The sequence below is a fragment of the Polyodon spathula genome, chromosome 3, assembly GCF_017654505.1.
Source record: "Polyodon spathula isolate WHYD16114869_AA chromosome 3, ASM1765450v1, whole genome shotgun sequence".
Classification (NCBI taxonomy): domain Eukaryota; kingdom Metazoa; phylum Chordata; class Actinopteri; order Acipenseriformes; family Polyodontidae; genus Polyodon; species Polyodon spathula.
The window spans coordinates 1553872-1566035 of NC_054536.1; the positions used below are offsets into that span (position 1 = coordinate 1553872).

At 39.1% G+C, this 12164-nt stretch overlaps 1 pseudogene; it reads right to left on the reverse strand.

The window, feature by feature from the left end:
* Positions 1–4714: 4714 nt before the first annotated feature.
* On the reverse strand, positions 4715–9946 carry LOC121307608 (annotated as a pseudogene).
* Positions 9947–12164: the final 2218 nt, after the last annotated feature.

Below are 12164 nucleotides of genomic sequence, written 5' to 3' on the forward strand. Positions count from 1 at the left end.
TCCTGTCATGACCTGATACGCTGGTTTCCCCCAAGTCAGGGCAAAAAGAGTATGTAAAAACACACGAAGATCAGCAGCCCAACAATAAGACAGGTCTATCAACAAAGATGGTTTCACCAAAGCAATAAGGGCAATTGTATCAATAAGGACTGTTTCTCCAAAGCAATAAGGAAGGTTTATCAATAAGGATTGTTTCTCCAAATCAATAAAGACAGTTGTATCAATATGGACTGTTTCTCCAAAGCAACAAGGACAGTTGTATCAATAAGAAATGTTTATCCAAAGCAATAAGGAAGGTGTGTCAACAAGTACTGTTTCTCCAAAGTAATAAAGACAGTTGTATCAATAAGGACTGTTTATCCAAAGCAATAAGGAAGGTGTATCAATAAGGTCTGTTTCTCCAAAGCAATAAGGACAGCTGTATCATTAAGGAATGTTTATCCAAAGCAATAAGGAAGGTGTGTCAATAAGGACTGTTTCTCTAAAGCAATAAGGACAGTTGTATCATTAGGGAATGTTTCTCCAAAGCAATAAGGACAGTCGTCAGGCTGACGAGAGTTAAGGACGTGTTTCTCTTGCGTCTCGTTATTGTTTTATTACCCCATTAGCTATGATGGAATCTGTGTGAAAGGGTCACTGATCTTCCTCACAGGCACACCGAATGTATGGCTACTTTACTCATTCCCATCCAGTTTACCATGCATTCTGTTACTCAGGCCTGTGGGTATAGAGTGCACTTGTGGTAATAAAGAGCATCTTGGTAACTGAATCAAATGGAACTCATAACACTCTTAAGAGCATGATATAAAGAAAAGTTAATTCTGCAGAAAAAGAATGACTATATGAACATCATTTAGATCTGTTTTTTTTAAACCGTGCCATCAAAGAGACTGTAACATGAGATTGTAAGTGTGTATCAGAAGCCATAACAGTAGTACAATATTTCACGTAAGAGTTCAAAATGTCAGTTTCCAATTTGTGTCAGTTTTAATAAAGTATACGGAACTCCAAAGCAGTGATGTGCAATTCAATATGTTAACGTAACATGATTCAGCAGCTTTCATTCCACTTCATGAAGTAAAATCAGTTATTTCTATAGGGGATGCAACATGTTTAACCAGAGCTGTAAGTTTAGCTGTGCTGTAAGCAGGACCAGCAGAGCTGTAAGTTTAGCTGTGCTGTGAGCAGGACCAGGAGAGCTGTAAGTTTAGCTGTGCTGTGAGCAGGACCAGCAGAGCTGTAAGTTTAGCTGTGCTGTGAGCAGGACCAGCAGAGCTGTAAGTTTAGCTGTGCTGTGAGCAGGACCAGGAGAGCTGTAAGTAACAACCCACAAAACTGAGCTCTGGTCCAACAGTGACTCTCAACCTGCAAACCACCGAGCTTAGTTCAATGTCTAGAACTCAGTTCAGAGGTCTGCACATGGTTACTGAGGATTCAGCTCTGCTATCAAAGTAAAGAAACCAACTCACTTTCTCCTGTGCTAAAATAACCAAGTTTTGTCCACATCACTAAAGTCATCTACCAGGGAGAGTCAAGGGACTGGAATTAAGATTTTAGACACTAATTGTTATTTATTCTGCTGCTTTCACTTAAGCCAATTTAATTGATTAACAGCGACTTCCAAGTAAGTAATTTGTTGCCACTGTGAACTCACTGTAACAGAATACTGCTGATTACAATTTACATCAGTGATGTGTTGGAATTGATTAAAAGGGAATTGGAATTGGGAATTGATTTGAAATTGAGATGAAAATGAAATTGACCCCAACCCTGCAGAAAGGCATTGCAGAAATCAAGAAAGCAACAACGGCCTTCTGCCTGCAGCAGCTTGCAAGCAGTGCTGGCCAAGAGCAAGTCATATAGTGCATGTTCCAGACCCTGACTGCAACAGAAAAGTGATAGGACAGCCAATACAGCAACTGCCAGCAATAGGGGCTGTCAGCCGGTCTGCAGTTACTGGTAGTTTAACAGGTAATAAGTATGCTCTCCAGTACTGTGTAAAAGCAATGTTTCATCTGGATTACCGGGGATTAACTGCATGAACTCCAGTGGATGGATGGATGTTGGCTTCAGTGCTACGGTTCACTAGAGGTCCTGACCAGGGCTTGCAATCACAGTGTCTTCTGTCTAACACACCAGCCTGGTTGTTTCTCTGTGCTGTACTGGTGCCAGTCTAGCTGCTACACAATCAACATGCTTGTCTTAGCAAGCCATCTCTTCTGGCTCCATACTGCAGCATTACCTAGTGCACTGTTGATATCCCTATTGGTAAGCCACAGGCTTTGTTTGGATTCCAGTAAAGCTCATTAGCCCATTAAGTGCCACTGTCCTCATTTGAAGACAGGCTACTTTGTAATTTTTTTTGAGCATTTTTAACTGGCAACTACCTAGTCAAGGTTGGTGGGGACCTATAGAAAGAGATACAGAAGTGATATACCTTGTCATGCACTTGTACTGAGTCACCAGCACCCTACACTAGATAAAGCTGGAGAGGAGCATTGACTTGCCCTGGGGAGCCACACACCATAGCTCCAGTGTAGAAAACAGAAGCTCATCTCCCTCACACAAATGATGCATTGATTCAATTTGTACACCCCTACCATACATTACAAATCACGGTTAGCCAGTTATTACTGGCTAAATAGCTCTTTGATTTTGAAGTTGTCTCCAATCTGAAGAGGCTGTCTACGGTGCAAGTCTGAAAAGTGATGATACATGTTGGGCAGTAGTGGATGTGGTGTTCAGTTGCTTTCAAGATAATAAGCACATCAGTAGATGTTTTTCAGTGTGCAGTTTTTTTCCCCAATTCATATACAGTGCACTTACAATGGTCCATAATAGTTTGTCATGTTTTTCTACCCACTTTACAGTACCTCTTTTTTTACTTGCCTTTACTTTTCCATGCATTCTCTATGATGAAGTATATTTTGCTATGCTTTAACAATGCTTTATACTGCAGTCAGTGTTTTTACTAAAACATGCAGAGAACAAGTGACCTGAGAGAACAACTTGTTTTCAGAGCCTGCAGGAAGCAGGACTGACCTGCTCACTGCAATAGGAGTAGCATGCCATTTATTACAGTAACGTTACCGTCACTTGGAAAATGAATGAATGAATAAATAGCCTATGCAAAATGACTAGGAACACTGGTTCTGACCTCAGCTCACAACCCATGGTCTTCGGATTTCATTTACTGTATACAATTACCATGGCAGTACGCATTATACAAACACTTTAAACAGCATTTTAACAGTGTCTAAAATAAAAACAATTGCAACAAATCTAAAACTCGAGTAAGAACAATCGGTGCATCTCCCAACTTAGAGGTGCACCTGCTACAATAGATGCACCTCCTGACTCATCAGGGTGCACCGGAAAGAACGAAGATGCTTATTGATTTGAATCAAACACTGATTGTTTTCTCAATGCTAACACGATGAGTCTCTCTTAATAATAAGAGAAAGACACGGGACAATGCGTTCGCTTTGAAAACACTTTCAGCAGTTTTTGATGGCCTCTTCTGAAAAGTGTGTGCAAGAGTTTGCACCTCATTACCATAAACATATTGCAAAAAAACCCCAAAAAACACAAGAAAAATGACTGTTTGATAAACATTTAAAACATGTTCCTGGAGGCAGAAGATTGCGCTCCAGCAGGCAGTACAAACCAGACACTGAAAGGGTGCCATCGACCAAGGGAACCTATACACTACAGAGACCAAAGAAACTGCTCAATTCAGGTGATATACTAGACCAAGATCAGAGTTCTATTACTATCATAACCTTACATACAGTGCAGCTCTGTGCTGCACTTCAGACTAATATACTGCTTCCAAGAAAGGAGTCTCTCAGTACACAGAGAAGGCCTGTGCAATGGTGTTAGTGTACCATGTAATTATATCAGGTAACACTATGTTGTCCACAGTCATTCCCATGTCATTACAGAGCAGTTACCATGTAAGAGTAGCGACCCTCAGCACCTGCAGCTACACTGTACATGTCATATAACATGAAGAGCTTCTGAATCAATACGCACTGTGCATGACCTACTGTAAGCACCTGCAGCTTTAAAAGCACATTACCAGCAATTGATAAACCAATAGAATTTGCAAAACACAATAGCCTTGAAAAACTTTCTTTGTGGCATACCAAAACCACAATGCTTTTTGGATGGTAAAATTCTAAGTTTAAATGTGATGCCTGCATTGGGAAGTGTCAGAGTCTGTCTCCCTCTCTGACACATTGTGTTCACACTGAAACAATCTATTTGGAACTACAGGGACAGACATGGCTCCTATTCCATCACAGATTCTCTACAAACATACATCTCTATGCTTGAAGAAGCATAGCGATAAGCGTTTTACAAAACTACCAATGACCAAATCAACAAGTTACAATGCTTGTTTCAGGGCCCAAGTCAAAGAATACAAGTCACTATCAATTTGACTTCTTCAATAAAAAATAAAATGTAATGGGAATCTAAAAGACAAAATATGAGCTAGAACAGCTCTAAAGATCCACAAAGGATGGAATTTGGGCATAACTTAAATAAAAGAGAAGTTAGAGAACTGCAGGCTGTCTCTGGACTTTGAACACAAATAAAACAAAAAACCATTAACAATAAAATGTGCTGCCAGAATCAATACTCAGACCCTTGCAGTTCAGAATTCATGTGCTGACAGCTTGTGCCCTTCTGCAGTGTCCAGCTTTGCTAATCATCCGGACTTGTCTTCCCGGCTCCCTGCACCTGCCAGCTCCTTCTTAGTTTCGTACAGACTGAGGAGATAAGCATCCGGTTCAATGGCCAGCCCCTTCAGCTCACACATGGCTTTCTCCAGCTTGGGCAGAGTCCTGGCGCTGCTCACCTTGCGGCTGGTTATATAGAGAGTGAACTCCTTGAAGCCCATCAGCTTGCAGGGGTCTGCATCGCAGATGTTCTGGACTGCTTGGGTCTTATCTAGTAGGGGGAAGAAGCTCAGCCCACTCATCTTCTCCAGGTCTACAAGACTCACCTGGAACGGTCAAAGCCTATTGGTTTGTTGGGCACCACAAAGCACCCCAGTGCTAGGGGCTCAGAAGAGGTGTCACTCCTGTGTGCCAGAATGACTTTGTAAAGGTGTGTGGGTACTGCCATGTTACCTTTCCCAATCACCTAGCAATGAAAGAGGAGGACAGTCATTAAAAGGGTTTAGTACTGGAAACAAACCGCTACATCAAATCTTGTTTAGGTTAAACTGCATACTCAGAGCATCACGCAAGGGCCATTGAACAACTGATGGAAGGGTTAGTGATGAAGTCAAATTGACCTGCATCACTGAAATGGCCAGGAAAAGAAAAAGCAGCTGTAAAACAGGTAAGTTTCATTGGACACCAGTAACGGAACTTAACCCTTTCAGTCCTGGCAGGACCGCTCCCACCTTCTCTTAGAACTGTACGTTAACAGCTGCCCTCAGAAATCCTGTAGGAGCCTCTCGGGACTCTTAGGACCCAGTCTGAGGCAGTGTAGAAATAGAAGTAAAAATGTTTATCCTGTTCTCATGCATACTTAATAAAGGACTATACAGAAATAATTCAGGACTGAAAGGGTCCTCAAAATATTCTCTACTGGTGCAACTGAAAACCACCATGAGACACCAACTTAGCAGCGAGGTGGTGTTCTGATAAAAACCCTTTGTGAATGCTGCACTTTACATTCTAACAGCAGGGCCAATAGCACTGCACTGCCTTCATATGAGCACTGGGATATTAAAATTCAACACTGATCTGTAAAGTGCTATACTGCCCTCTGGAGACAAAATGGTGTAACTGACATTTACCTTCAAAACTAATTTTATTTTAATTTTTTTACAATTAAGAAGCTCTAAGAAACCAAGCAAACCTTGTTGTTGTGAAGTTACGGTTTCAGTAATTGCAATCCTACAAATTGGGCAGATGTTTCAGCATAAAATGTACAATATGTACTTACTGAGCACGCATTAAACACAAATACATACAAGTCTCTGCACAGAGCTGCACCTAGAATTCACACATGCAGTTTATTAACAGAAAGTGTTAAATAAACAAAGAAAAGCAAGCACTGTTCTTTAGGTAATCGGGTGAGGTAATTATTCCCCAAGTAAGGCAGTTCAAAATACTTGCCATGTCAAAAGCACGGTTTTACCGTATAAAAATACAGTAAATAAAACAATTTCTACAGTAGAAACTTAGTTGCAGGAAGGACCAGTCAAGGGTTGGTTCTTGTTTTATACCATTACAATGGTCTTACTGCTCTAAGAAATGGTGTCTTTGCCTTTGTGTCAGAGGGCAGAACAACAATGTAAAACAATCATGGAACTGCTGCTAGTGCAACAAGTCATTTCTTGCTAGTTTTAAAATACTTAGATTTTTGACTTTAATATTCAGGCAAGATTCACACTTGGTTCAGATCAGGTACATTATTTTCATCTTTAACCAGGGCTGGCAGTGCGCAGAATGGAGGGGAGAGTATATGCAAACAGCTTAATTACCTTACAATTCAGGTGCGTGCCTGTAAACTAAGATTAAACTATTGTCATTATTTATACACAAATAAGCTTACTTGACTTGAACAACGTCTCAAGCAAATTCCTACTTGTGTAAATTTAGAACTGAGTAGTTTTTCGAGATTTACGATTATACTGTATTTACAGTATAATCATAAATCTCGAAAAACTACTCACTTCTAAATCTTTTGTAGTCATTTTTGTATTACTTTAGTATAAATACATGTTAATTTGGATTCATATGTTGTTTTTTTCTGACTTTATGTGAACGAAAAGACACACATTTGCCCGTTTTCCCATTGGAAATAGTGATATTTTGAAATATCACTATCCTGGTCACAAAAGCAAAGTTTGTGGGGAATAATAGCCATTTTTCTATACTTTTGAGGCATAAACAATTAGGAAATAACACTTACTACCCAGGAACAAAAAAAAAATTGTTACACAGTGTTATCTATACTAGCCTGTCACAAAGATGGCTGCAGTGGGTGATGTCAGACCAGAAACCAGGAACCAGGAAAAATAAACAGAGAGGTGGAGTTGGGTGAAGCTGAGCAATTGGTTTTGCTCAGCATTTAAAAATGAACAGACAGAAAATAAAAGGTTGTAAAGACAAACAAAACACAGGACACAGTACTTTGGCCAAAATAAAGAGATAAACAAAACGGACGACACAGACAAACACGGTGAGCTGATATTTTAACTATTACTATGATTATTACCTCCGTCTCCTATCCCGTTCTCCACTCACCGAACACACAACCCCGAGTGAGTGAAAACATGCTGCTTTTATGCAGCTGTACTGAGACTCGATTGCTAATCAATCATTAAATTAGAGTCGCTGTACAACTGCACGTGAATTAATAAAGTGCAATTCCCCGTGCTCACATATTATTACATTTTAATCCTTGTGCCTAAATACAAATATACATTTTAAACAACTCGTGTTCCACAGACCCATTTATATCCCGTGTATCAATGACTATACACCAACATTAACACATAACACGCAACAAATAATACTGAAATACACACAGAGGCAGGCAACATTGCCACATGGCCACATAGTACATATTGGTAAATCAATACATGTCACCAGCAGTCTATTTTCTTTATTAACTGCTAGTAAAATAAATGCTTTGACTCTGAAGAGGCAAATGGGGAAATTCAAAAAGTCTTTTACTCCAAAGTTTCATTAGAGCCACCTTATCAGAAGAGAAAGAAAATGTTAAAAAAAAAAAAAAAAAAAAAAAAACTATTCAAAACTGGAAATAAACAACATCAAGAACAACCACATTCTGTGGCAAGATGTTAGACAGGTAAAATGTTTCTGCCATAGATTGCTATTGAATTAAAAACACTCGCTAAATGCATCTGATACAGTGGCTTGCGAAAGTATTGACCCCCCCCCCCCCTTGGCATTTTTCCTATTTTGTTGCCTTACAACCTGGAATTAAAATTGATTTTTATTTGGATTTCATGTAATGGACATACACAAAATAGTCCAAATTGGTGAAGTGAAATGAAAAAGATTACTTGTTTCAAAAAATTCTAAAAAATAAATAACGGAAAAGTGGTGCGTGCATATGTATTCACCCCCTTTGCTATTAAGCCTCTAAATAAGATCTGGTGCAACCAATTACCTTCAGAAGTCACATAATTAGTTAAATAAAGTCCACCTATGTGCAATCTAAGTGTCACAAGATCTCAGTATATATACACCTGTTCTGAAAGGCCCCAGAGTCTGCAACACCACTAAGCAAGGGACACCACCAAGCAAGCGGCACCATGAAGACCAAGGAGCTCTCCAAACAGGTCAGGGACAAAGTTGTGGAGAAGTACAGGTCAGGGTTGGGTTATAAAAAAATATCTGAAACTTTGAATATCCCACGGGGCACCATTAAAGCCATTATTTAAAAATGGAAAGAATATGGCACCACAACAAACCTGGCAAGAGAAGACCGCCCACCAAAACTCACAGACCAGGCAAGGAGGGCATTAATCAGAGAGGCAACAAAGAGACCAAAGATAACCCTGAAGGAGCTGCAAAGCTCCACAGCGGAGATTGGAGTATCTGTCCATAGGACCACTTTAAGCCGTACACTCCACAGAGCTGGGCTTTACAGAAGAGTGGCCAGAAAAAAGCCATTGCTTAAAGAAAAAAATAAGCAAACACGTTTGGTGTTCGCCAAAAGGCATGTGGGAGACTCCCCAAACATATGGAAGAAGGTACTCTGGTCAGATGAGACTAAAATTGAGCTTATTGGCCAGCAAGGAAAACGCTATGTCTGGCGCAAACCCAACACCTCTCATCACCCTGAGAACACCATCCCCACAGTGAAGCATGGTGGTGGCAGCATCATGTTATGGGGATGTTTTTCATTGGCAGGGACTGGGAAACTGGTCAGAATTGAAGGAATGATGGATGGCGCTAAATACAGGGAAATTCTTGAGGGAAACCTGTTTCAGTCTTCCAGAGATTTGAGACTGGGACGGAGGTTCACCTTCCAGCAGGACAATGACCCTAAGCATACTGCTAAAGCAACACTCGAGTGGTTTAAGGGGAAACATTTAAATGTCTTGGAATGGCCTAGTCAAAGCCCAGCCCTCAATCCAATTGAGAATCTGTGGTATGACTTAAAGATTGCTGTACACCAGCGGAACCCATCCAACTTGAAGGAGCTGGAGCAGTTTTGCCTTGAAGAATGGGCAAAAATCCCAGTGGCTAGATAAAATATATTTTGAAAATCAAATGATACAAACCACCAAAAAATCAATTTTAATTCCAGGTTGTAAGGAAACAAAATAGGAAAAACGCCAAGGGGGGGTCAATACTTTTGCAAGCCACTGTAGATTATTTAAATGTATTTGTCAAATACATTCTGCCAAATGCAAATACTTTGCAACTAGATTAAAACACGGTGATCTCATTTAAAAACACTTGCACTTGAACTAAACGCTGGCTGGGATAAGCCCTTACAGACTGTGTATGAAGAGATGGATAACCCTACTGTACCCCTGAGCACTTCCTGTCCCCAGCTGGAGCCATGTGTCCCCGAGACCAGCCGCTCCCCAGGTAGTCCTCATTCACAGCCGTGAAGAGAGGAGGGACATGTGGATCAGGCTTAAACCTGCAGTGCTTTTGATCAGCCTTCCCTGCAACATAAGATCCCCCCTGCGCGGCGACTGTCTGTCCCTTGGTGAGCGTCCCCTGAGTGGTATACATAAACACAAACTGTTATTCTATTACTCGGAAACCTTACAATACTTCCTGAAAGTTTCGTTGAAAAATATAGATTTTTTTGTGCAAATGACAAGACAATGTTTCACCCGAGTGTCTTTTTCTCAAAATAAATATTTATAAATAAAATAGTTCATTCGTTCCATTATTACCAGCAATAAGGGAACAACACATACCTGACACATTTAGTTAATTAAATAGTAACTGCTTACATCCATTCATTTCTTCATATTATAAATGCTGTAAAAACATAAATATTAAAACACATGAGACAGAATAGGTGTCCTATTAGAAGTCAAACACATCAGATTTACAGTGTTTGCCTGTTTTTTTCCTTGCTGTAAACAAGTTGTTTTGTGTCGTGTTTTGCTTCTCTGAGCTGCTGAAAATGTCTCCACCACCTTTTTAATAAAATGTTTTATGTAATGAAAATAAGATACAAAAAAAATAAATAAAATATGCAGAATAGTACTATATATTACAGAATACATACAAAACATAATGGGATCCTGGAGGTGGGCTCTAAACAATTACAAGAAAATATTAAACAAGTCACACAGATGAAACGTTTTCAAAGCTTTTTTGTTGCGAGATATTTTAATAACTTCAATGTATTGCTCTATTTCTTTTATAAAAAGTACAAAAAAATAAAAATAAAAGGGAAAAGGGTTTGATTAGATTTCATATTCATTTGTGAATATGAAACTTAACCATTAAAATAATTACATTTATTGTGTAAAACCATTATTTTCAATAGTATTACAACTAGTGATACCAAACCATACACTAGCAATATGTCTTTAAAGGTTTTTCCTTTAATGTTATTACTGATAAAAGCAACCAAATCTTTCTAGAAAATTCGAGTGTCTACAATTCCTACGTGTATGTATTTACGCACGAATAAATAAATACCAAACTGAATTGCATCAGAAAACGTTCCCATTTTCTTAAACCAAATTCACATTTATAATTGAATTTCTGTTAGGGAAATTAGATCATACCACCAAAATGAATGAAGCTGCATTGAGGATAAACAAAACTTACTAGTCCTCATTATTTAATTCTCACACATAACAAATGCATTAGTTTACAGGACCAAAGGTGTATTTGACTGGAAAAGGTATAAATCGAATCAAAAATGCTGATTCCATATTTTAGGAATAGCCTATAAATGCTTAATTTCTCAGTACATCCATGTGAAGGCAATCATGGGCACTAATGTGTGCAAAATTATACAATGGAGCAACATCTTTATTTCATAGAGTGTATAAAAGCCTGTATTGAAACTGTGGAGGATGGCGGAAAGGATTCCGCAGCAATTCTGCAGCGCACACTGCATGGAATACAGGTGTAAGCAGAGTGAATACTGCCTTCCCTGAGGGCTGGACTCGTACAGCAGCACATTAAAAAATAAAGAAATACGCAATCTGTGGAAGAGGCTAACAGCAGAGGCACCTGAATTATTTATTGTTATAAATAAACAGGCCAACGTTTAGCTGAATAAATTGAATAAAGATAAACTGATTTTGTTGCAAATATTTTGACATTGCCCCCCTCCCAGATTTCAAATAATTTGACAATTTTTAGATATGATAGTTCAATTTCATAAAAGTTGGCAATCGATTTTGGGATTTTTCATATTTGTTCCAGTTTGTACGATACCACGTCTTTACAGAAATTAAAGTGCTTTAGTATCCTCTAGAGGGCAACAGCAGTTACTTTGGGTTCGTTGCAATTAACAACATTTTAAATAAGTAGCTGGGGACTAGCCGAAGCTGCTTAGTTGCAATTGACCCCTGGAGTTAATTCACGGACCACAGGCTGAGAACCACTGAATTAGACTCTCACTAAATTTGCCTGTTCTGACAATTTCCAAATATTTTCATTTACAGAGGTTTGATTTAACATGAACAAGAAATCAAAACAGAAGCAATGGGGTGTTTCAATACATTTGCACACTAATCTTACAACATTGCTTTTTGAAACGGGTAAAAAGGCGGTGACTTGCGGGCTAGCAGCAGAGCAGGGTATCCAGGGGGACCTGGCTCTGTCTCGACACCTAGGGATAATGGGCGTGCAATGCTTCGGTAGAACATTTCATAGCATTGACAGAGACTCTTTTGAATACATTATCAGTATTTTATTGTTTATTTTCAGATACAAAAAATATCATGTTGAAATAATCCGTTCTAGTATTTTTTTGTCTCCTAACCATGGGGTGTAGTTACCTCACAAAGAGTAAATACTACATTCAGACATTTATTTGATTTCTTCTGGCACTCAGTGCACAGGGTTGAAACAGCAACACCCCAAAAACAGACAACTCCAGCTCAAACTGATACTCTGGTCTAAAATTACCACAGTAAAAATGAACAATAATCCACTGCAAATTCATGAACTATG